The 26,584-nt window shown below is 41.2% G+C and overlaps 1 protein-coding gene across 8 annotated transcripts in view; it reads left to right on the top strand.

Annotated features, from left to right (window-relative positions):
* PTPRU (protein tyrosine phosphatase receptor type U) overlaps positions 1 to 26,584 on the top strand; it is a 464,942-nt gene that overhangs the window by 257,453 nt on the left and 180,905 nt on the right. The gene's annotated exons all lie outside the window — the stretch shown is intronic.

Consider the following 26,584-nt stretch of genomic DNA (forward strand, 5'->3'; position numbering starts at 1 on the left):
TAGCAATTGGTAAGAGTTTGGTTTGGTTCACCTTTTGATATGAGCTTTTCAGTGTTCATAAATCCCTTAATAAATCTGGGGGGGGGGAATCTTGAGATATAAAACATTTAAATATGAGAAGAAGTGGAATTGACCACCTCATCCAGGTATATAGGGTGTTGAGTACAATGCTGCTAGAAGCCTGGCTTTGAATCCTTGACCAACATACATTTTTTTTGGACCCTATGCCAAAGAGAGTTTGAGGAAGTCACCATGGCTAAATTATGAAGTGCTGGTTGTGTCTTGGTTATGTGCCTGGCCTCAGCATCCCATCAGTTCCCCAGGATTTTCTTTCTATGTGTGGTAAAAAGCAACAGGATACTGGGTCTTGCTATTCAGTAGGAGTATAAATCCTTAATTGGCTCCCCATCACAAATAAGGATCAGAAACCACAGAAAAAGGATCAAAACATCAGAAATGTTCCTTTTCTCACTTTGGCAGGAATGATGTTTTGGATAGAATATTTTTGCCCGTTATTTAAAAAAAAAAAATCAGGCAAGCTAGGCTGGCTCTTGCTTTATTTGACAGCATGAATCATTGTGGATGAGTTGCTGTGACTTTCTTTACCATTAGCTGGTCCTTCCGTGCTTGCTGTCTATGTGTTTGTTTTGAAGGGGAAGGACATTAGAAACATTTTATGCAAATTACAGAGACTTTGGTAGGCAAATCAGCTTCCTTCTTTGCTTCATTCTTACTTAAATATGGGAAGTCTTGCAGGGTTTTACAATGCCTCATAGAAGTATATGATCATGTAAAGGAATTTAGTGAGCATTCCTTCCATCCCTAGTATTTACTCACTTAGTATGCTAACTCAGGCTTATTATGCTGATTCATTCTTTTTCCTGTCAAGCACCACATCTTTAATAGGTCCACATCAGACAGGTAGAACCTGTTGAATTGGAACACGACAGGTGGTTGAAAATTCTTTCAGTATGCTTTTTATAAGACTTTTCCAATATCCACATATTTCTTCACACAGTCAACAGAAGGAAGGTTCCAAAATCTACTCATATCACCCGATTGAGTCAGGAGGTGAGGCTGAGGAGCCTGACGCCGAGGGAGGCCTAGAAGGAAAAAACAAGAAACCGGGCCTTCTCGGCGGTGGCTCCTCACCTCTGGAATAATCTTCCTCCAGAGATTCATGCGGCCCCTTCGCTGGGCATTTTAAAAAATCAATTGAAAACTTGGATGTTTACTCAGGCTCCAGTTAATACCTGATTCCTTTTTTTCTTTCTTTTTTCTTGTATTTTTTTCCTTTCCTTTTCATCTTGAATAACCTGTATATTGATGTATAAATATGTTGTTATATTTTATATGTTGTGTTATGTATGTTGGAAGCTGCCTAGAGTGGTCGTTCAACTAGATAGGCAGGGTATGTATGTATGTATGTATGTATGTATGTATGTATGTATGTATGTATGTATGTATGTATGTATGTATGTATGTATGTATGTATAGATAGATAGATAGATAGATAGATAGATAGATAGATAGATAGATAGATAGATAGATAGATAGATAGATAGATAGATAGATAGATAGATAGATAGATAGATAGATAGATAGATAGATAGGATCTTAGGGACAGGGAAGGCCATAGCAATATAATACTACTCAGGCAAGGGCCTACAAACAACTTGGAAAATATAGTGTGTTTATATGCTTACGTATTTTGCAGTGTTCTCCTTGTGTCAGACCAGCATTTAGGGTTCAAGCACTCTAAAGCCAATCTCAAATTTGATGAACGTGTTGACTTAAGAAAAGTTTACTGATGAGAAACTGTAAAAATATGGGGCGATACTGTGATGCAGGACAGCAATTCAGTATTGTTGTCATAGTTACAATTTAGACTTTATATATATATATATATATATATCCTTCCATCCCGGCCCCATGCTTGCCTTCAGGTGTTTCAGGTGCTCAGCTTGCTGTAACAACCCTAAGATAAGGAGAAGCAGGACGGGGAAGAGAAAAGAATCATAATTGGCTGGTCTCATGCATATGGGATGGAAGGATTGTTATAGAGTTAAGACAGCAAGAGGAGGGGTTGGAGGAAATAGCATCCGCTCGGTTGTCCTCCAGTTATTTGGAATCTGACTTAAATAACTCGACTATGACAAGAATTGTCTGCATAAAAATGAAAATGAAGGAGCTTGCGGGGTTGGGCATGACAGACTGCTGGAAGGGCATAGACAAAGGTTGTCAAATTCTCCAAGCTTACTGCTGGCTGATTTACATATGCAGCAAAATGAGGAAATAATGGCATGCAGAGATTTGTTGCAGAATGGACTGTACTTTCCTTCAAATTTGATGTTGGGGGGTTGCATGCCCACTCATGTGCATAAGAAAGGGAAAGACAGACAGAGGCGGAGGGAGAGAGAAATAAATCACAGTTTCCCTGGTGGAGAAAAAAAACTTCACAGAAGTAGAAAACCAGTAGAGGAAAAAGCAGGTGGGGCAATTGTTTGCTTTCTTTACATACAAGGAGGAAGTTATAGAAGAATGTTGGAACATGGCACCATCCACTTGTACCTGAAGTGGCTCATTCATCTCTTCAGAATCCTGCTGCACACTAGACAGGATCTTAGACAAGGTCAACCCTTCCCCCAGCCTTTCTGTTTTTGCAGACTTTATATTTCATTGCAGACCTCTTTTCTGAGCAGACGGTTTTTCCTTTCATCTTTCTGTAAAGTGTGTCAAAGCTTAATAACAATAACAACAATAATTCTTGTAATTACTGCCTTGTTCTCCGCCAGCACCTTTCAACTGTGGATCTCAAATGCCAATTAATTAAGGCTCACAACACTTCTGTGAGGTAGATGTTAACGATGACAAAAGGCTCAGAGGTCAGCTTGCCTCTTATGTCTGCTCTGTGCAGGTGGTTCATTATATGTGACCTGAATAAGTAGTTTTCATACCGCAAAGAACAATTTCCCAGGTCTTCTGTGGATAACTGAGGCACAACACTTGATTGGCGTTTGTGGTTATAAGGTTATGTAAACATATTTGAGGTTATATAACCAGATACGGTTCCTTGGGCAATGGTTTCATGCCATAAGTTACCGAGACCTCAAGTCTAGCTGATATTTTTTCTACCAAGAAAGCTGGATCTCCTGGTTCATGCCCTAAGATGAGCTAAGGATCTACTTCAGTCTATTTTCATTTTGTCCATGTTTCAAATATGTTTAATTATAAATTCATTCCATGCAATTTCAGCATGCCTGTAAATTAAAAATACAATCTGTTGACCAATGTTCTACTCCGCAGCAGAAATCATGTAAGCATTTGTTGGCTCCAACAGCACCCCGTTGCGTGACCAGTGACACAGCTGGTTGCACAACCAATCTTATAAACAGTGTGAAACTGAGCATGCAAAGGGAAGCCTGCAGAGCAAGAGAAATAGTTCTATCATCCTTCTGTAATCATGTAAGACAAACAAAATACTGGCTATTGCATTTAAGACTTCGTATGATGGTTTATATTTATACTTTCCCCTAAAGTGAACATTCTTGTACAGCATTTTTTTTGAACCAAGAAACCTATTCTAGGCCAATTCAGTCTGAAGGATAACTGTTGAGATCTACAGGAATCCACCTGTACAGCACGTGAACTAGGTTAGTGTGCTTAAAAATGCGGATAAAACAAAAACTTTGATAAAACTCTAGTCCTGAAAATAATTTTTCATTGTATATATGCTGAAAACGCCAGGGCTGTTAAGAAATTAAAAACTGGCCACTTGGAGGTGATTGTTTTCAATCCATTTGCTCCTTATTTGTGCAAAGAGAGCAGAGGTTGGATGATTGGATCCCTCCAGGGGATGTTGGACCACAGTTGCTATAATCCCTGCCCATTGACTGTGCCAATTAGTGTGGGGGTGTAAGAGAGAGAGAGCTTAGGCACGTGCAAAAGAGTAGATGCACTGCATGAAAGAAGTCCGTGAAGGAGCAAGAAATTATTATAGGCTTGTGTATAGGAGAGAGGAAGTGTATGTGTGCACAAGGTGGAGCAGGTGCTCGTGAGAGAATAGATGGGTGCATGTGTATGTGCAAGAGAGAGAGAAAGAGAGAGAGAGAGTAGGTGGGCAGGTGTGCATGCAAAATAGCAAGAGTGAAGGAAGGCATGAGAGGGCATGTGAGAATAGGTGGATAGATACTAGCCACAAAATAGAGTGGGCAAGTGCATGGGTTGGAGAGTGAACACAGTTGTGTGTGTACATGTGCATGCATGAGAGAGAGTGGGTGAATGTACATGAGTGAAAGGGCACAGTCAAGTGTGCAAACAGGACAGAAAGAGATAGCATAGGTAGGCACAAGCATGCGAGAGGCTGACTTTGCATGTGAGGGGAAACAAGACTCTGGGTTTGCCGATACACATGGATAAGGGAGAGAATGGCAGCTGCACGTGTGAGAGACTGAATGAACGAGAGAGGGAGCAGGTGCTCGTGTATGCGAGGGAGAGGGAGAGGGAGAGAGGGAGAGAGACAGAGAGAGAGCAAGGACATGGGCAAGAGAAAGGAAGCAAAAGCAGGTGTACAAGGGAGAGAGAGAGCCAAAGCAATCAGATACAGAGGAACAGTAAAAATGTTCACAGGTAAGAGCAAGTATTGCCATTTGCAAGAGAGAGAACATGAACATGTGTAAGGGATTCATTAGGATCTTAGGTAGGCACTCCAATGGGCAGCAAACACATGCACAATGTGGTCTGTTTTCATTGAGTTGCCATGTGCTTATGTGTTAAGTCCAACTTTAGTTTCTCACACTTCCAAGATGAAAGTGGTTGGTAGGCAAATGTCTTCCATATCCATCTCTAGACTTCAGCTGACAGGAAGTATCTTAGTATTACATCAGAAGGGTACATTACCAAAGCTTATGCTGGTCACAGTAACTGCTGTTCAGAGGCATACTGCTTCTGAACACGGACGTTTCATTTAGGAGGACCACCAGTAAAATTGTTCCAGCCAACCCATGCATTGACATAAGTTTTAATTCCTGATACTCATCACGTTCAACTTAGTCAGGAAAGATGGTGTTTTATAGAAGGGCATTTTGTTAAACAGTTCAAGTTGTTCACGAAATTCATACTCATAACATTTGTCTGCCAAGTTTTAGCCAACCTGGCACTTTTTCAGTACTACAATTTCCACCCTATCTCCAACTGAATTGTATGTGTGTGTGTGTCTTTTTTTACCAGGCATGTTGAGGTAAGAAAGTACTACGGGAAGCTTTCCTCTATATTTATCACAATATTCTCAATATTTCCTATTTTAGGAAACCAGCAGGCATTTTCATTTATTTTTCAAAGGCAGCGCTAGTACTGTAATGCATTAGCAACACACAACAGAGTATATTACTTTCGTGGAGGTAATTGTAACAGTAACAATGTGCTACTCATGCAAACTAATGAATAACAGTCTGAGTTCCTTTTTGAGAGTTGTATTTCAAGTTTTGGGAAGGACAATAACGATGGTCGGAAAACATTGTCCATCCAGATGTTTTGGACTACTACAACTTGCACAATCCCTTATGTGGCTGAATTTTTTTTTCAGGAATTGAAATCCTTACCATCTGGAGGGGCAAATGCTTCTCCTCTTTGTTATAAAGGAATGTGGGGCATTGCCTTCTACTCAATGACACCATCGGTTCATGCAGCCATTTCTTGTTTATACCAAGGAGGAGCAGATCCTGCAGCAAGAGCTTGTGCTCATCACATGGTGTCTGGCCCTTTTTAAAATCTGAAGATTGAAGGGATTGAACCTCTGTCTAAAAAGGGTGGACTCCACTCCACACTATTCCACTACCCTGCTGAGGTATTGTGCCTAGAGATACGGCTCCTCTCAAGATTCAGAGGTTCAGGAAATATGAATCTAAACACATGAGGAGGGGAGAGGGCTACCCGCTGCCCCTTCTCTTCTTGTTCTCCGCAGGTGGAAAGGGAACATCTGAAGAGGAAGAGTCCTTTACTCATGATTATTTAGAGTCTCTGAACACATGGATCACCACTTATTGCAGAGTCTCTCCTCTTCAGACTTTACTCTCCACATCGGAAGGACCGCAGTGGGGAAGCAGTGAGGAGGGGCTACCACCTTCTTGCTTCATGCATTCTGACTAACCATTTTCCAAATGCTATGCATGACTGAGAGGGACATTGAGAGAATGGGGGAAGGACTCCTGATTTCCATTGCTGACACTGGAGGGGCTTGGCTTAGACACCAGATCAGGGGTGTCCAACCTTTCACCTTCCCTGGGCCACATTAGAAGATGAAAATTTGGTTTGGGCCGCACATACATTTGGTTTGGGCCGCATGGGGGGGCAGCCCTAGCCATCCTCCGCAGCCCCGCTCCTAGTGCGCTTACTGGCAGCTGCGATCTCAGACAGCAGAGGCTGCCAGCTTCGACTCCGGTGGCTTTATGGGGCCGGGAGGGGGTCCACCTATTGACGGGGACGGCACAATGCAGTCACGCAGACCCCCTCTCCCCTTCCCTCCCACTCCTTCCTTCCCTCTCTCCCCCTCTACTGTTCTGACATGCCCCGGCCACATTCCGGCCGCAAGCGCCGGCAGTGTAACTTGAAACTTTGAATTTCTTTAAAAATAAAAAATTGCACTGGGCCGCATTACGAGCCAACCTGGGCTGCATGCGGCCCATGGGCCGCAGGTTGGACAAGCCTGCACTAGATCTAGGAAAGATTCCTCTTTGGGACCACATATCCCAGAATTCCCCAGCCAGCATGACCAGAGGCAGAATCTGAGAGTGCGAAAGACCCCAAAATGAGACTTCTCTGCCTATACAGATCCCCTCTTGTCTTCTACCTGTGCTCGTCATCATGAGCTACATTTTTGCCTGTACTGGATAGTCAAGTATAGCTCTTCACATGAAGGCCATGTTTTACAGTCAGTGAATGTGTGTTCCTGCAGCATTAGTCTAGGCAAGCACACGAGTGTGAACCTTGTGTGTTGCACTCCTAATTTGCAATTAACTCCACTTCACCAGTTCAGAGTAAATACCAGCATTAATCACAGGGGAATTGTTTGGTTTCTCATCCAGAGCTTTATCATAAGACTTTACAGCTCTAGGTTACATTGTAATTAATCTCCACACTTCTGTTTAAGCTTTAAGTATTAGCAATTAACCTGGAGGAGCTTGTTAGTGCTCAAAACTCAACTGTGTAGTGGATATTAGCAGGCTTCATTTCAGTGTTATCCCATCCCATCCCTATGTTAACTATTCTGGTTCCGTGGAGAGATCCTTTGCCATATAGTGCCCTGTTTTTTTGTAGATCACCATGGAACCGGTGGAAGGTGGCTGCTAAATAAGGTTGCAAAGTCGGCCACTTCACTTCCCTAAAGAGTCCAGAGTCAAAACCACAGGTATAATTCAAGGGGATCAGCACTTGTGATGCCCTGTACTGAAGTTACAGGGTATGAACACTTGCGATGTCCTGGGAGTGGCTCCTTGTGTAACAACTATGAAACTGTGTGTGTGTGTGTGTGTTTGAGAGTGAGGCACATTTTGTGTGGCACCACCTGAAAAAAAAATACTATATGTGTAGCATACATGCACATACCTTCACACTGAGCCCATAAAAGTGGGTAGCATTTGGGAGAGGAGAGAAGGTAGGTTTCCCGGCTATTACAGCTGTGACACGCAACAAAATCTGTCTTTTTTCCTTCAGCCCTTCTCTCTGATCTGTCTCTCCTCACACAGAGACCTAGAACTATATGTAGCTAATCATCATCATCATCATCTTAGAACTTCAGGGTTGGAAGGGACCCTATAGATCATCCGGTCCAGCCCCTGTGCAGGAGGCAGTGGGGAATGGAACTCCCAACCTCTGGCTCCTCTGCTAGAGAGCTAAACCACTGAGCTAGCCAGTAGCTCTCTCTGAGACTTCAGCACTAGAGACCTCTTCAGATCCTATTCCCAGGCAGGGGCAGTACTTTCATTTGTGAGACTGAGATTTGGGATGTCCCCAAAGGGCAGGAAAATGGTTAGTTATGTACCTTGTCATAGCCCTGGTCTTGTTGCCAGGAATGGGAAGAGGTGCATGCAGGATTTTATACTTCATGAGTGAAAATAAGAGGCCCTTGGCACAATATATTTTGTTTTATGTGCGTGTTGTTTGCTGCTCCTCCCCAGGCAGCAAATATCTTGGACCACAACTTTCTAGAAGAATTGTGGGTGGCGGGCAAGGAAGCAACATTCTGCCTCTCAGCACTCAGTATGTTTTCACTTTAGGATCTTACTGACAGTAACTAAACCTTAGGAGCAGCATTTCAGCCTTCAGAGACCAGGGAAAACGGAAAAACTACAAGTGAAGGTCTTATGGGGAGGGTTAGGTCCCTTCCCCCTAGAGGACTAGGCCGGGGCTAGATACGACCCTAGGCATTATCAACAATAAACTTGCATGTACTGTACTCTAAATGGCAGCAACAGCATGAGAACACGTACTTTGAACATTAGCCAACAGAATGTGTGTTACGAAGGTAAAGTGGAAATAATCAAATGAGCTCTTTGGTAGCTTGAGAACACCGATATTAACATGCCCATAAAGAATTAGTTGCTTTGATTTTTCAGAACACCCAGGGTCAGTCTAATTGATGTCGCTGCTCGAGAAAAAGAGGTCATCTCCTTCACCTTCCCAAATAGAGAAGACAACTGGACGAGAAGTTAATAATGTTTCACTGCCAGTAAGGATGTGATGTCCTAAAGGAAACCAGCCGGCTTAAATGACAGAAGGGCATCTATTCTCCAAAGTCTGTCTCCTCCCTACCTCCTTCTCCATCACCTTCTGCCAGAGGTGGCTGTTGCTATGATCTCCCTAAGGGTAGGGCTGACCCTGAGGACACCCTTTCTTCCAACCCAAAGGCTGAATCTAGCCAATTGCTCTGTGTCCAGCTCTGCATTCCTAACCTACTTTTTTCAACCTGTAATTTTGCCCGCTGTTTTTAACCACGGTGTAATTGCTCCGGCTGTTTTCTTCTTGATCCCTCATACAGTAGCTCCAGCTGTGCTTTTTACTGCACTGTAAGCACTCCAGCTGTTTTTCTGATTAACAAGGTTTTCTCCTTTTCCTTGGAGTTGAATATGATGTCTAATATAGTGTGCTGCTTGCTCTTCTCCGGGGATCGATACATCTTGGTCTGAGCAGAGTGATACTGTAAATTCTGCATGTCTGTTTCAATTATCTGCCTATCCAATTTATTTAATGTGGCTATCTGAATCTGCATGGGACTGCTTTATGAAGCTCTATTTCTGATATATAGCTATTGTCCTAGGGTATTCATTAGAAATTCATGTTTCTGTGCATTTGTTAAATCTTCTCCATTTTAAAAACAATCAGAAGGGGAGGGGGAAGAACTTTAATATGAAGAGGAGGAAATGGCTGCTTAACAGTTTCCCATAAGTTTTCTCATCTACTTCCCCTTTCTTTCTTTCTTTCTTTCTTTCTTTCTTTCTTTCTTTCTTTCTTTCTTTCTTTCTTTCTTTCTTTCTTTCTTTCTTTCTTTCTTTCTTTCTTTCTTTCTTTCTTTCTTTCTTTCTTTCTTTCTTTCTTTCTTTCTTTTTTCTATTTGGGGCTACTGAAGGGCAGATTTGTTAACTTTGGATCTTCAGATCCTGTGATTGTGTTGGATTGTGACTCCAGTGAACAAGTTAGGGTCATCCTGTTTGCTTTAATTCTTTCTTGAATAGGTATAATTGTGGGGTTCTTGTGGCTTTTTCTGTTTCTCAGTGCACTGCTTCTGCACAGTTTCAGCAAATGGTGTATTTTTATAGTTCTGCCACAGGTTGACCTACTCTGTTCTGTAACATTTGAAGGACATTTGAACATCTGAATAGAAGTGGCAATTATATGCCAGAAAGTCTCAGCCGGTTACAGCTCCCTGGAGCATATTTTACTATATGCTCGTAGACATACAAATGACTTGAAATACTGCAGAAGAGGCTCATTTTGGCCACAGCATACCAACGCAGTTGGAGGTTGTTTAGAATCAAATAACCTGGGCCAATGCATTTATTTATTTATTTATTTCTAGCACTTACATACTGCCCCACTTAGCGGAAGCCACAACTCTGAGTTGGCTTACAATACAGCATAAACCCTATCTCCCCTCCTCCCATTCCACCCCAAAACAGAGTAATAAAGGAAAGCAGTTGACAAAGCAATAAAACAAATGGATAAATAAACGAACTAAAAGACTAAATAATGGTGACAGGTGGTGCATTCAGACTAACTGAGGGGGAGGATATCTTTAAAGCTTCCTTTAAAAGTGTGGTTTTGAGCAATTTTTAAAACTCTGCAAGTAGAAGGCCTGCTGGATCTCCAAAGGGAAGCCATTCTGAAGTGTGGGGACCACCACCAAGAAAGCCTGACCAAGAAAGTTGAGGCCCTCTTCACCTTCCTTGGCACGAGCACTGGAACAGCAAGGCCTGGGAGGATTGGGTAAAATGGGCAACCTTTCTGTGGGAGAGGCACTTTGACAGGTAATAAGCTCCCAAATTGTTAAGGCTTTTGTACCTTAAAACTAACACCTTGAACTTGACCCAGGGCAAGGCTTGAAACAAGTGCAGGCGGGCCAGGACTGGGGATCTATGGTCAATTTTCCTCACTTAAGTAATCAACCTTTCTACTGCTTTCTGTACTTGTTACAGGAATGTCTGCAGCTGCTTTGCCACCACTCCGTCGAACATCTCACCCATAAATGAAATATTGGCAACACGTCTATAATTGTTGGGATCATCTGTCACCAAGTTAGGGCTTTTCAGGATGAGCTGCATGATGGCTTTTTTCAGATGAGAGGGCATACACCTAGGGTCATACAGAACTGAGAATTGCATCAGCATATAGCAGTGCTGAATCCTCCTGTTTAGGGCCCGGTTTTCATAATATTTCATTCCATCTCCCATCTTGACTCTGGTTATCTATCCCCAGCAAACACTTGACACACCACTCAAGAGTCTGTTTTCTTTTTGTTGTATTGTACTTTAGGGTTCCCCCCTTTTAAAATTGTTCCGCCCTACAACCGCTGTACTGCAGCCAAAACTGTGCTCACGACCTGGGGTTCAATCCCAGGTAGCCGGCTCAAGGTTGACTCAGCCTTCCATCCTTCCGAGGTCGGTAAAATGAGTACCCAGCTTGCTGGGGGGGGGGGGCAATGTGTAGCCTGCATAATTAACTTGTAAACCGCCCAGAGAGTGCTTGAAGTGCTATGGGGCGGTATAGAAGCAGTACGCTTTGCTTTTGCTTTGCTTTAAATATAAGAAAGGAATGATGATTCCCAAGGTAGTGGGGACTGCTGTGGAAACTGTGGTGCAGTTGCACTACCATTAGCCAAGCGACACCGCAGACCAACAGCCAGGGTGTTGAACAGCAGTCTTCCAGCACAAACCTCTAGGTTCTCCCCTGTAAAACAGTGCCTCCGAGTCTCATCCCAGAGATACGGCCCCAAAGGCTACCATGGTTGATGGTATCAAAAGCCTCTGAGAAGTCCAGCAGAACCAACAGGAACACACTTTCCCTGTCCAGCTCCTGGTGTAGGTTATCCACCAAGGAGACCAAAGCAGCCTCCATCCCATAACCAGCCTAAAGCCAGATTGAAATGGCTCTAGATAATCCATCTCATCCAGGGATCCCTGGAACTGAGAAGCCACAACCCACTCCAGCACTCCAGAACAGAATATGAGAGACTGACCGATAATTATCCAGTACTTTAAGGTCCGAGGAGGGTTTTTGCAATAACTGTCTTTAAGCATGCTGGGTTGCTACTGTGCTGCAAGGAGGCACTCACTATCCCTTAGACCAGCGCAAATCAGCCGTGCGGGGGGTGAGTGCGTGCGGTGGAGGGGAGGCCTCTCACTGCGGTCCAGTCTGGCTCAGGCCACGGACCAGGGGTTGGGGACCTCTGCCTTAGACCACTCAGCCAGTCCCCTCTGGCAGCTTTTATAAGCCTTACTACTTGTCCCTTTGCCAGTCCAGTTGGCTTCCTCACACAATGTTAGCTCACTCTTCTGCTGCTGTTAATGTTCTGCCTATATGCCAGTATAAATGACCAATAGAATTCGAGCTAATGTGTTAAATTCATGACCATTTTTAACAGTTGTTGTTAAATAAAATCTTTCAAGGCTGGGGATCAAAGTGAAGATCACCAGGAAGATTTACTTCCCCTTCTTCCCCTTTTTAGTTTCTGTCACATCTTGCAGACCCCCTTTAACTGCTTTTTATCCCACCATGGAAATTGCCATTGATTTCCGCAGTATCTTCTTTGGAACCTGAAAGAAATAGTAGCTTCCTTAAAATAACAACTACTGGGGGACAGGTAGAGCGTGTTAATGAATGTATGTCAATGGCAGAAAGGTTTAAAATCTCCTCCCATGTGCAGTGGTGCCTCAGAAAACGAAAGTAATTCATTCCTCGAGTAGCGCTGTCTTGCGAAATTTTCATCTTGCGAAAAGCGGTTTCCCATAGGAATGCATTGCAATGCATTCTTATGGGAACCTCGCAAGACGAATGAATTATTTTCATCTTGTGAGGCATTGGTCTTGGGGGAAAAATCGTCTTGCGAAGCATGGCCATAGAAGAAGCTGTTTTGCGAGGCACCGCAGCAATCGCAAAAACCATTCGTCTTGTGGATTTTTCGTCCCGCGAGTTATTCGTCTTGCGAGGCACCACTGTACTGTGATTCTGCTCCTGATTGCTTGAATTTTATTTCCAAGTTAACAATTCATTAAAAACACACAATGAAAGAATTTGCCATGAAGTGCATTCACACATGTGAATTATTGACTAGTTCCTCACCAAAATACCTGTCTAGAGATTTTTACGGACAGAAGATATAAATAACTGCATTTGAATGGAGGTTCCCAATCCAAAAAAGAACCTCCACCCCAACAATCCCTACAGATCACTGTAATCCTGTTGGATAGTGAAGATGGTAGTAGTGTTTAGAAGACCTTGGATTCTCAGCAAAGGGAATATAGTTCTATTTCTGTAGTTTGTCCTGCTTTACAGAGAGCAACCCTCTATTTGAAAGCATCCTCTGATTGCAATGCTGTCAAATCCAAGTCTGACCCAAAGATTAAGGACCCAATCACAGGTACCAAAAGAATCCTAGTTTTAGCAATTCTTTTCATCTCTTTTTTGAATTGATACATTTTTATATGCAGTCAAGTGGTATATATGCATATTGTTGGGCCTGTTCATGTGCCTGTCAGTTCAACTGGTACATTTCTTGCTATTTGTACAAGTTCTGTATGCCACATGTGACATCTCATATAAATCAATTAATTTGTTATCCTGTTTTTGGGGGTCCCTTCTGCCCTAAAATTTTCTTTTTAAAAAGTTCATAAGATATCACTATTTTCCTGTCACTTCCAACTGTTAGTTGATGTATAACAATGTCACCTGCAACCCTTTCTTCCTTCCCTTTCAATTTTCACTTCTTGATTCCTTTCTCTATTTTCTATTCTTCTCCTTTTTTTCTTCTCTCCTCCTTCCCTTTTCCCTTCCCTCCTTTACTCATTTATTCCCTTTCCCTTATTTTCCTGCATATCTCTCCCTCTCAGTTCTTGGCTTTCATTTTTCTTTTCCCTGTTGAACAGCACTGGGAGGAGAAAGCAAGTTGTAAAAGACTTGGAAAGTATTTTGAAGAGCATGGTTTAAAGAAGAGAGAGAGAGGATATATTAACACATTGTCTCTTTCTTTCTTGCCTTGAAGAGTTCAAAACAGGAAACATCCCTTTCTTTGCTCAAGCTTCCTTTCCCTTCCTTCCTTATACTGGCAAGGCTGGGGGGGGGAGGCTATCTCTTTCTGAGCAATGTATTCATGTTGTTTCTCTGTTGGTTGTGGTGGCTGCTACAAGTTATTTATCAATATCCCCCTTTTAATTTTTTTAAGGGGTACAAGCACAATGGCCATGAAAGGGCCACAGCACCCAAAAACCCGCCCCCTCTGCAAAGTAAATAAATCAACAGCAACCTTCATACACACTGAAATTATAAAGATTGAAGTGATACATAATTGGTACATTTTTTAAAAAAAATCCCTCCTGGCAAGGGGGGGGGGACAATTGGCTTGTCAAATTAATGTTACCTATGTGTCATATGAACGGAAATTTATAAAAACAATTTCAATACCACAGAATAGATATAGCTGGGATTATTTTGTCATGTGTGATTGAGCCGTAAGATAGATAACTGGAAATGTGCAGATCTGTGTTTTTGGACTACAGCTCCCACATTGTCTTAGGAGTTCAGAGAGTTGTAGTCCAACCCCCCCCCCAAAAAAACCCCGCAAATCTGCACACTTGTATAGTTGACAAGGCTAAGCAGCAGCCTTAAAATTGTCCATCAGAAGGTAACAGAAGCACAACAGGCCCTCACCTCATTACAGTAATATTGTCTATAGTAATTATCCCAAATAGATCAGCAGATGCAGATTTTAGGCATATATGTATCCTTATTTGGGTGTCGTAATCGCACTTTCTTGGTGGGTAAGGGGCCACGGTCGTTTTGTATGTTGGCAAAGAAACACCCTTGATCTGTAATGGTGGTACAAATCTGAGAAAAAGAGAATGCTGTCTTTCAGGGTGCCAGTGGGGTGCCGATTGAAGCCAGCCCCTTTATCTTTTTGCATACAGCTCCTCTGAACTTCCACCTCCATGTGAGTGCCCTTTTCATCATAAAATTGGCTGCCAGCCACAGGAGACTTTGTAAAGTTTTTGGCACTAGCTGGGCCGCTCAAAAGCTGAGTTGCTCCAAGACCAACCTCATTCCTACTTTATTTGTTTCCTACAGAGATCAATGACATGGAGAAAAAGGCATCATCGCTGTCATTTGATCCCTTAAAGATTGTTCCAGAACATTAAATAATGGAAGCGTTTTCCATTAGGAGAAGTAATGGCTCATTAGTGGGCAGGCCTAGACTGCTCAGACTCATCCTCCCAAGTAGATGAGAGCACTTCAGACGCAAGTGAAAACTCTTCAGTAGAGTTCAACAGACTGGCACAGCCGATGACCTCACCCAACACAGTTTTGACATCTTTCTTGGTAGTCTGAGGGAGAAAAGACCCGCGGAAGGTGGTGAGAAGTAGGATTATCCTTGTTGACATTTCATGACATCATGGTAGTTCAGTAAATCAGACACGCCATTATTATGAGCATGGCATGGTTGTGAATCTAGAAGCTTCTCTGTCCCACAGCTTTCATTGGGATATTATGCCTTTTCTTCTTCCCTCTGTTGGGATTTCCTGACCATCCAAAGGTCCTCAGTTTCTTCCTGTGAAATCCTGTGCATAATTTCTGAGATGCTGTGTAGGAATTAATGCCATTTTCTGCAGGATTCCTTAAGGCGCCTTGATAAATATTAACGACTGCCATGCAAGCAGACAATAATTGCTAATCAGATTGTATCTGAGCACCTGTCATTATGAGCCATTACTTGGCCATTAAGAAAGGAATAGCAAACAATGAAGACTGTGAGGCAAATCTATTTAGATAACAATCATGGGTCTTCTCTCCCCCCCCCTTGCTATGATATGGGAGTTATTTTATTGTTATGCTAAATTATTACATTATACATTGCATGGCATTGTTACATCACACGGCATTTTGAATTTATAATATGTTTTCTGTCTACCTGCCCCTCTAAGCTTAACAACAGAAGCCTTTTTGCCCTTCTTGCAGATTTCCTGCTGCTTGTGCCTAAAGGAATATCCTCCACTGAGTCAATACATCTTTCGTTTGGTCTTTATCTCCAAACTTTTCCCATATTATTGTCTTTTCCAGAGGATCTTGTCTTATCATGAAGTGCCCAAAGTACATCCCTCAAATGTAGTACAATATTAATTCTGCATGGGAGTGTAACAGTGATTTTGTGCTACCAGGACAGATCAAAATCCTGTAAGGCAATTCTAAAAATGGAGGTGGTCCAAAAAAAAGTATAACTTTTAAACTGAGCTTCAGGTCAGCACATAATTTGGCACACTTGTAATAGAGAATCCGCTCTGATAATGTGCCAAATTTGAGGAAATTCAGACAATGGGTTTTTGAATTGCGATTTTTAAAAATTAGTAAAACTGTTTTCCCCATTTCGGAAATAGGTGATGCTAAATGTCTGCAGATTTAAAACAGATCGAATAAATTGAAAAGACCAGTTTTGCTTCTCTTGTAAGAGAATATTTGGCCCAACCTGCTTTTTTTTAATTTGGAAAGAATACAGATTGCAGGTGCTGAAATATTGATCCTCAATAAAGACCTTTCAAAGGGGAAAACCGGTCATTTCGTCAAAAGATTGAGCATGCATAGGAAAGGCTTGCCAGCAGTAAATTTGTGAAATGAAGCAAACATATACTTTTGTATGTAGATGGAAGGAGATATTTAGTCACAGATACAGACTGAAAAGGCTGATTTTCATTAAAGAGTAAAATAAAACAAGTTTGTTTTGAAGAAAGTAATGGAGTGACAAACCTCTGGAAAAGGGCCATATGTCTTCAGTAAGCATATTCTCAGGATTTTTTAGACCAAGCGGTCTTCTCACATATATTTTCAATGGGGAAATCAGCTCCATATATATATTAAAAATACAGATATTGAAAATATTTTAAATATATATTAGAAGATGAATCCAGAACAAATTTTCAGAAGTTCACTCATTTAAACTGTGAAATTACTGTTTTTTTTGCTTTGTAGATGGGGATGAACGTACTTGATATTAGCAGAGCTTTGGAGTCTATGTCCTGTCATAGTCTCCTATTAAAGTCTCCCATCCCATCCATCTCATCACTATACAATTGTTTAAATAATAATAATAATAATAATAATAATAATAATAATAATAATAATAATAATAATAATAATAATAATAATAATAATAATAAACAACTCCAAAGATCTTATGTACCATTAAGGCACTTCTGATGAGGATCATTAACAGCTCTACTCAGATCTTGTAAACCAACAGGGTATCATGTTAGATCGTTCTCTTTTCCTACTGCCCCCCTACTACCTTTCCCAGCATCATTGTGTTTTCCAGTCAGTTCTGTATTCTCATAAGTGTAAGGTTTCATAGCCTCAGTTTACTCATTTTTGCTGTAATGGAAGCTGTTCTCTCACAGCAACTATATATCATATTCTCTTCTGGGATCCTCTAGCACTGGATAATTTTACATAAGGGAAGTTGCTGTTGGAATTTGTGTGTAGCTTTTGTATACTTACATTTTTAAAAATCAAGAAATTCAAATTTTTAACAAACAAAAAGACTCAAAAAACCTTCTGATATTTGGATGTGGAATTTTGTTCTTCTCTGTCCACAATACATAATGCCAGGAAATGGCCTGATATTGCTGCACAACATTGTGCCCATGTTGCCAGCAGGAAAAAGGATGTCAAACATTACATAGCAAAAGGAAGCCTGAATGTTGATGACATCCATCTTAGCAGTCAAGATGGTCTACAGGGTATCCTCTTGTGCTCAATACCATTCACAAGGAATCACAAACAGAGAGAAATCTCAGAACCTACCTCCTTTTTTCATCAATTAACCAGTTTTCACCTTAGCACAAAGCAATTATCAGAGCTATTTTTCAACAAGTGCTTGTGGTATCTACTGCTTCAAGCCACAAAGTAATCAAAATGCCATGGAAGAAATGGTAACGAGCACGAGAGGCAATCCTGATCATACTGCCTGCTCATATGGTGTTGTCAACATTCAGGCTTCCTTTTGCTATGCTGGCAACATGGGCATGATATTGTGCAGCAATATGAAACAATTTCCTGGTGTTTTATATCATGGATACAGAACAATAATCCAGTGGTCTATTAAGACGGATAGATCAGCATGGCTGGAAGTTAGGACTACCAATAAGTTACTAGTCAGGATGGCTGTATTGACTGCAGTATTGGAGGCCGTTGCACTCAAGTCATCCTGGTGGACTTCCCAACCGGGTGAGTGTCCACAATGTGAACAGAATGTCGGACTAGATAGGCTTTTGGTTGGACCTAATCAGGCCTCTTCTGGTGGCTTTACGATTCTATTCCCTGTTCTATGCACAAGGGTGGAAGAGGAGGTCTTCTGTTTCATTTTTTATATGAAGTTGCCAAAATTCACAAATATTTTCATATCACTTTGAGAAGGATTAGACATTGTTATAAAAAAGGGAAACATAAACAGAGAAGATTTTGAATTCTTAACTTTTGAAAAGTATGCCTTTAAAATCTTATATATTCATAGTAATGCTGAATTGGGGTTAGTTTCTCATCTTTAACACCAATTTGGATAGAGGGGGAAACACAGTCATTTTTTAATGCTAGCAGTATTTGCAGATGGATCAAATTTTTGTTTTGTTTTTCAGAATATAAAAAAAACTTGAAAATCATATAATAGGGCTGTAAAGAACTTTAGTTTTTTTAATAAATGAAAAGCATGAGAAACTGCTCCCTTGTCTGCATGTTAGTTTTATGCAATACCTGGATATCTGAAAAGGTTTTTCTTTAATAACTTTGAAAAGTTAGTCATAGTTGTCAAATCTATTGGAAAACGTAGTGAGTTGCTTTCCTGGGCTTCTGGTGGGGCTCACTTGCTGGGTGCCATAGATGATTTTTTAAAGCTCATTATAGATATCACTTTAAAGTTTCCAAAGTGGCAAAATGCTTGAAATGCATCATGCTATCATGCAAACAAGGTGAAACATCCTGCAAATTAGTTCCTTTGTGTTTTCTCTGTTTTGACACCTCAGGTGCCTTGCAAACACTTGTAATAAAATGGAAGATTTGCATACTGCTGAGCACAGATGAAGGTGTTGCATCTGTTTTCGAGCGCAAATGCATATATCTGCCCCAAAGGTTTCCATAATTTAATAAGTGCTTTGTGTAGGACACCTCACCTCTGATTAAATTAGCTTGTAAATCAGGTGGAAATGCTTTGTCTGCATTTCTGTGTGTGTGGTGAAATCAAAGTGGGCTTTCATTCCTCACCAAATAATAGAATTCATGTAAGCACTGCACATCTTACCTGTAGATCTTCAGAACATCATTATGAAATTCAGAATAGACAGTTTGTGCCAGGGAACAAATTGACAGTCATGATTCTAGTGAAAAATTTAGGAATTTTCATGCAGCCTTCTCTGACAGTTTGCTAATGTTTCAGTGAAGAGTTCTGAGGGAATCTACAGAACCCTCTTGGTTTAAGTTATACTGCAGAACTCTGGTGATGTCATTGGCCACAGCTCTACCATGGCCATTGGGGGGGGGGGGAATAAAAGATTCCCATCCCCACCACCAGATTCCAGAGATCCCTTTCATCTTAACAAAACTTTGAGAACCATGGAACAGGGCAGGGATTTATTGTAAACTGGAAAATCCCCTCTGCTATATTCTAGGGAGGAGGAATGGATGGACAGAAAGGTAGATTGGCACCCATTGATCGATCTCTGGGCAAGTCTTTCTGTGACAAGATGGGATCCTTCAGACGTTATTGGGTTGCAGTTCCCATCAATATAAGCCAATGGCGAGAAATGCTGTGATTTCCAGTTCAACAACTTTTGGAGGGCTGCAATTTGCCAGCCGCTGCTGCATGATTTTACAAGAGGAACCACAAAAGTTGAAGTTTTACCTAATGTATGCTGCTGGAATAGGGACGTGGTGGCACTGTGGGCTAAACCGCAGAAGCCTCTGTGCTGCAGGGTCAGAAGACCAAGCAGTCATAAGATTGAATCCACGCGACGGAGTGAGTGCCCGTCGCTTGTCCCAGCTCCCGCCAACCTAGCGGTTCGAAAGCATGCAAATGCGAGTAGATTAATAGGGACCACCTCGGTGGGAAGGTAACAGCGTTCCGTGTCTAAGTCGCACTGGCCATATGACCACGGAAGATTGTCTTCGGACAAACGCTGGCTCTATGGCTTGGAAACGGGGATGAGCACCGCCCCCTAGAGTCGAACACGACTGAACAAAAATTGTCAAGGGGAACCTTTACCTTTACTGTACCTTTACCTATGCTGCTGGAATAGAAAGAAAAAAAGAAACATTTTTTGTTGAAAGGACTCAATTCTAGTATTAAAGTGAAGTCCTCAACCATCCATGCTCAGAGAAGCCCCTTTCTCAGTTCTTCCTGTATATCTTAAGCCAACAGGATTCTGTTGGGGGCATTTGCACTTGAAAACAGCTGCAACGCCTTCATCTGTGCTCAGCAGTATGCAAATCTTCCATTTTATTGCAAGTATTTGCAAAGCACCTGAGGTGGCAATGCAGAGAAAACACAAAGGAGCCACTAAAGTCTTTAAACCCTACCAACTCATGTACAGACATAAACAAAACTTGACAAAACATGTCCAAAGACAATAACTGGGGCAAATTGGGTCTAAATCAACTTTTAGTTCCAACTAAAGTAGAACTATTGAAATGAATAGTTCTGGATAAGTGAAACTAACAGTAGTCATTTTGCTTTCTGTGGTTCTACTTGAGTCAAGATAAAAAAACCTGATTTATCAAGAAGGGTTTAATTTTTTTAAAAAATTCTAAACTGTTCCTTTATCACTGGAGGAATTACCAGGGTGTAGTATATACTCAGTGGTTTAGATGCAGAGCCAGAGGTTGTGGTAGTTTGATTCCCCATGAGTAGCAGCCTAGTCCCATTGTGCTCCCAGAAGTGAGCATTCTCCACCTTGAAAACCCTGAAAAGGGTCACCAGGAGTCACAACTGACTTGACAGCATGTAAAATGAACAGTGTAACTATAAAATGTAAATAGAGACATTAAAAAAACTAGCAACAAATAAAAAAAGCAACCCATGTTGAGCCTGAATCAGTCTTAAAATGTTAAAACAATAGGGACATCTTGATTTGGAACTAGAATGGATACAGAAGCAACCACTGCCAATTTGCCCATCTTCAGAAAGGTATCCTGAAGATGTTTGTGCTTCTACAGGAAATGCTCCCTCTTTTGCTCAGTATGAATGAAGGGTGATGGAGAGAAGTGCTAGAGGACTACAACCATCTCTGGTAAATAGGAAAGGCCGGAGTCCTTGGGCAACATATTCTTCCAGTCAAACCTCATTCAAGTGCCTTGAATTAAAGAGGTGTATCTTTAAGCCTGGATGGAAAAAACAAAACAAAAACAAAATCCTATTCCACCCTCCCCTCCGTCTTTAATTAAGAAGAGTAATTTATTGCCAGGGAATGTTAAGCTTAGTTTTGGCAGACAGATTACAGACCTCCTGCCTTTGCAGTCTTGCCTTGAGTCTGGCAAAGCTCTAATGATGACAATAAAGTGAATAATAGCTTCAATGCAAATAATATTATTCATATAACCCCTCAAGCCTTCACTGAGCCCATTTCAGAAAGGTGTGCTAATGATTGTGAATGATGCTTTTGGACATCCACCATCCTGCTGTTGTTGTTTTTTGTTAGCCTCTCTTTGTATGCAGAGGATAATAGCTTTGTTTTCCCCCCCTTTCTTCTCCTTCTCCTCCTTTTTCTAAAGAGTGTGTAATTGCTTGAATCTTCCTAAAATTAGAGGGTGCCATAACGCTGGTGGCAGATGATACTGTTTGTGAACAGTGATATTTGCAAAGCAATTGCCTGGCCTCTTCCTCCTTAATGACATCTTTGAGGCTGGAGAATAAGAGGGAGAGGCTCTGTTCTAAATCAGTGACTATTGATCCTGGTTCTGCCTCCAATTTTTGTTGTTGTTTTTCATTGTTATTATTGCAGGTTGTTGATCATTAGTGGGAATGACAGTCCTCCACTAATCCAGCCAAATTGCCTGGAGATTAGATATTTACACAAGACACTGTCAGAGGAGTTGGAGCAGCTGGTTGTGAAAGCTGCAGACTTGGGTAAATGACAGGCATTCATTCTTCCTGGCAGAATTTGGTATATTTGTTGTAATCCTGATTCCAGCTGGTGGTACATAACATCTCTGCTGGTTTCAAAATAAGGGTTAACAAACTGATTTATGTAGGTTGACACCTCTGCCTAGCCCTCCTAATAGGATATATAGCCCATTCTGGCTTTAGGTATGATGAGCAGAGTTGCCACACATTCCTTGAGAATGAGGACAAAAACTTGAACCGGGGCTTAGACCCTTAGAATGTCACAGATGTGGAGGAGTAGGCAAGGGTGTAGACTAGAGGCTGCAGGATATGGAACTGCTTTGGGGTCACCTAACTGTGGGAAAGGTAATGAGGGAATTCTGGGCTCAAATGGGCCTAGAATACAGATAGAACCAACTAATTAGGTATATGGCACTTTAGGAGATGATTATAGATTTGCTCCACTTATAAAAGAGGTGAATTTGAAATTGGTTTTTATTATCTGCATGATGCAAATGTTGATTCAACTCTTTCCAGCCCTTTGCTCTGAAAGCAGCACTTTGTCTGCCTCTAGGGGGCTTTTACTTTTTTCATGCTGGAAGAATTCGATCAAGTGTTTTTCCCTGCAGACATTCTTGTAAAAGCAGGGGCCTGTCTGTAGGTGGTGTGTTTCAGTGATGTAGCCTCTCAAGGAAAGATGAGCTTGAGCAGACAAGCAGGGCCAGCACTCACCTCTCTCCAAAAAGCCTCCCCTTCCCCAAGTCACTTTTTAAAAAAAAGGATGGGGGAGGGACAAGAAAAAGCAATGCACTGTGAGTACGGTTGCTGTAAAGCTGCTCTCTCATTTAAAGTTTATCAGGCTACTACATTTCTGAAAATGTTTTATATAGATAAAAACCTGGATAGGTCACTGTCTCAGAATACAGGACATCAAAGTTTGAAACAATAATTTTGCAAAATACATCATGATTCACATTCAGGATCACCATTTCCCACCATCCCTTCATTAATTCTTTACTTTATTTTCAGGTAATGCATACATGAATTAATGATCTCTGGTGACATGTGTTTCATAGTAGTCTGAGGCTTGGGTGGGGAGTATACCTGGGGGGGATAATTGGCTGAGCCAAGGAAGTTTTACTCGACTTGTCTGCAAACAATGCCTGGTACATTTGTGGATCTTTCCTAGCTGCACATATAAGAATCCCATCCCATCTGGGTGATTTTTGGGACAGTTTAGCTGGAGTTTCAGCTGCTTCACTGCGAACCTGGTAGCAGTAATAACCTTTCAACTATTCTGCTTAGAGACCCAGGAGAAATTAATTTGATTTACTTTTTATGCAGACTTACCTAATCTTGCATTACTAAACCAGTACATGAATCAAAATTCCATTATAATCCAAAATGAGCACTTTTCTGAATTTTGCTGTAGAGTTCTTTAATCCAATTCATAAAAAACCTCTGGTTTATGAATGTGGGATATTGTGCTTCTATAGTCATCATTCAAAAAGCCAGGAAATGGCTCAATGCTGCTTCACAAGATCATTCCTGCATTGCCAGGAGGAAAAAGGATGCCAAGCTTTAGCAAAAAGCAGCCTGAAGGTTGCCCTTTGCTAAAGCTGGTATTGAAAACACCAATGGCAGCAGTCAAGATAATCTACAGTGGGGTCTCTACTTAAGAACGTCCCTACTTAAGAACAATCCAACTTAAGAACAGCTCCATTTGCTAAATTTTGCTTCTACTTGAGAACAGAAATCCAAGAGAAGAACAGGAAAAAAAACCTGCTCTTTTTTTAACCTTAGGTCATCTTAGGTTAAAAAAAAAATTCTCCCCCTAGTGGTAGAGTACGTATTAACCGGCTTTGCATTAGTTCCTATGGGAAGTAATGCTTCAATGTACGAACGCACCTCTACATAACAAAAAACCAGCCAGAACGGATTAATTGGTTTTCAGTCCATTCCTATGGGAAATTTTGCTTCAACTTAAGAATGTTTCAACTTAAGAACGCCATTCCAAAACGCATTAAGTTCTTAAGTAGAGGTTCCACTGTAGTTTCTATGGACGGAAAAGAGCAGATACGGATTAAATGGTTTTCAATGCATTCCTATGGGAAATGCAGATTCAACATAAGAACTTTTCAACTTGAGAACCACCTTCCAATACGGATTAAGTTCTTAAGTAGAGACCCCGCTGTACCGGATTCCTCTTGTGCTCTCCACTATTCAAAATGTGACACCACACAAGGGGAAATCCAGAAGCTGACTCATTTTTCATCAGTTAACCACTTCTCACCCAAACACAAAGCAGTTCTCACAGTTGATTTTCAACAAGCTGGACAGTATAGAAATCTGACTAGGAAAAAAGAAAGATTTATCTCAAATATGGTGTTGGAGGAAAGCTTTGTGGAGTGCCAGAAAGACAAATAAGTGGGTCCTAGATGAAATCAAGTCTAAACTGTCTCTGGAAGCAGTATGATGAAATGGAACTTATCATACTTTGAGGACATCAAGAGAAAGTTTCTCTGGAAAGAACTGAATACTAAGGAAGGTTGAGGGCAGCAGCTAAAGAGGAAGACTAAATATGGGATGGATTAACTCCCTAAACAAAGTCACAATCTTGAGTTTACAAGAGCTAAGTAGGGCGTTTGAGAACAGGACATGTCGGAGATCTCTTATTCAAGCAGGTGGCCATAAATCAGGAGCTGACCTGGCCACATATAACAAGAACAACAACAATGAGATGACTATGTCGATTGCAACAAAAAGAACAAAGCAGTCTGTTGTACTTTAAAAGATAAACAAATTTGCAGAGTTCTTGGCTGTGCTGAGGGAAGATTCTGGGAGCAAATTTTCCAATCTCTGCAGATCTATTATAGCAGCAACTTTCATTTCATCAGATGCATCATTCTGCTTACTATTATAAAGCATTATTAGGGAGTCAGAAATAGTTATTGATTGACTGCAGATCAGTCACAGATGGTCTACTTTTTGCTCGCTGCTAGCAAAGAAACTTATTACACAGTTTGTGTAGTAGATTAATTGTGAAGTGTGACCCAAGCAGTTGTTGTATGCTTTAAAAACAAAGCAAAGAAAAGCAAAACAAAAATTGTTGCTCAGGTATCCAGTCTCGGCCCCTTTCCATCTCAGACTCTCCTATTTTGCCTTTAGTTAGTGGGTTGACTGCTGTGGATTTGGGGGAAAAAATGCAATTAAGCTGTCTCTATAAAATATACATGAGCGACAATTGCCTGTAGATTCACCAGGCATGTATTTGCCTGAGTGCTAATTTGTGGAGGATTGAGGGCCCTGTCTGCTGTAATCAGCCCAGAGTGCTCTGGATTATGCAAATACATTCAATTTATGGTATGATTTTTCCCTTGGCTGTTAAATTTTCTGTTCTCAGTTTGTTCTTTCAAAGTCGACATGAAAGTTCCAGTTCCCTTTGGGATGTGTTTACCAAACTAGTGTGATTTGAAGGTTAGACTAGGGGCCGAACAGGTTCGGGTTCAAAATGCTGAGCCATGGAGCTCCGTAGTTGCTGTCAAGCCTGTGACAAGTACCCTGTGAAGTAGCTGAGCTGTGAGAATAACGGTGTGAGGGCAGGAGGAAAACCTGCCCGTTACCTTGAGCTCTGTAGGAAATAAATAAATGCATAACTGTGGAGGAGGGGAGGTCAGAAGCTTTCTTTCCATAGGTTCATGTGAGACTTCAAAGTGACTTTTGCTGGTGGAACTTTGCCACAGGATTTGGAAAACATCACTACATCATTAAGTATTTATTTTAGTTATGTTTGAGAAACTGGGAAATAAAGTTTTTTAAATTTTTTTAACTGTAATGATAATTAACTTCTTCAGGGTGCCATGGAAATATATATGTAACATTATATTAAAAGTAATTTTGAAAACTCTGATTCAGACAGGAGTACAGTCGTGCCTCGCTTTACGATTGCCCCACATTACGATGAAACCACATTACGACAATATTTTTGCGATCGCAATTGCGATGTTTTCGCATAACAGCGATTTTCCTGGAAACGATTATCGTCATTAAGCGAGGCACCACTGTAGTGGGTAGGTGACACAGAGGAAGCATTGCTATCATGTGTTCTTCAAAACTTCCCTGTCGGGTACTGAGAGTTGATCCAGTTATGAGAAACAGTGGCCAGGATCCTATCAGTGAGTTACACCCATGTGCATGGTACTAGTTCATGATATCCTTCATTTTACTCTAACTTGGACAACTGGCATATGACAAAGAGAGACCAGTGGGATCCTGTTAACTAGTTTAATTCATTGCAGTAACGCTGGCATGGTGCAGACGGTTCTGGCGAATGCATTGTACAATCTTTACAAAAAAGCGAAGTACTGTTTGCACACGTGTGTGGAGGGGATGCGTTTTACATTTGTATGTGTTTCTGCATACTTTAGTCCTGCTGTCTTCACATCAGGGATGTGAAAAATATTTAACATCTTGTCTTCAACAAAAAGAGCTGTTGCATTTTTGCTTGTTAAAAGTGGAAAAAAAAATGAGATACTGCTGAGAAAGAAATAGGCGGTTAATGCAAGTGTTCTCATTTCTACAAGTGAGCAAAAATACCAGCATTTTTTTGTTTGTTTTGGTCAGGAACAGCATTCACAAACAACCTGTTTAAATCTTTGTAACAATGTTTCCTACACAAAACAAAACAAAATTGGTTGAGAGGGAGGCAGTTTTGCAAGATATAATAGAGATACGAACATTTATCAG

Source organism: Pogona vitticeps, chromosome 9, assembly GCF_051106095.1.
Source record: "Pogona vitticeps strain Pit_001003342236 chromosome 9, PviZW2.1, whole genome shotgun sequence".
Lineage (NCBI taxonomy): Eukaryota > Metazoa > Chordata > Lepidosauria > Squamata > Agamidae > Pogona > Pogona vitticeps.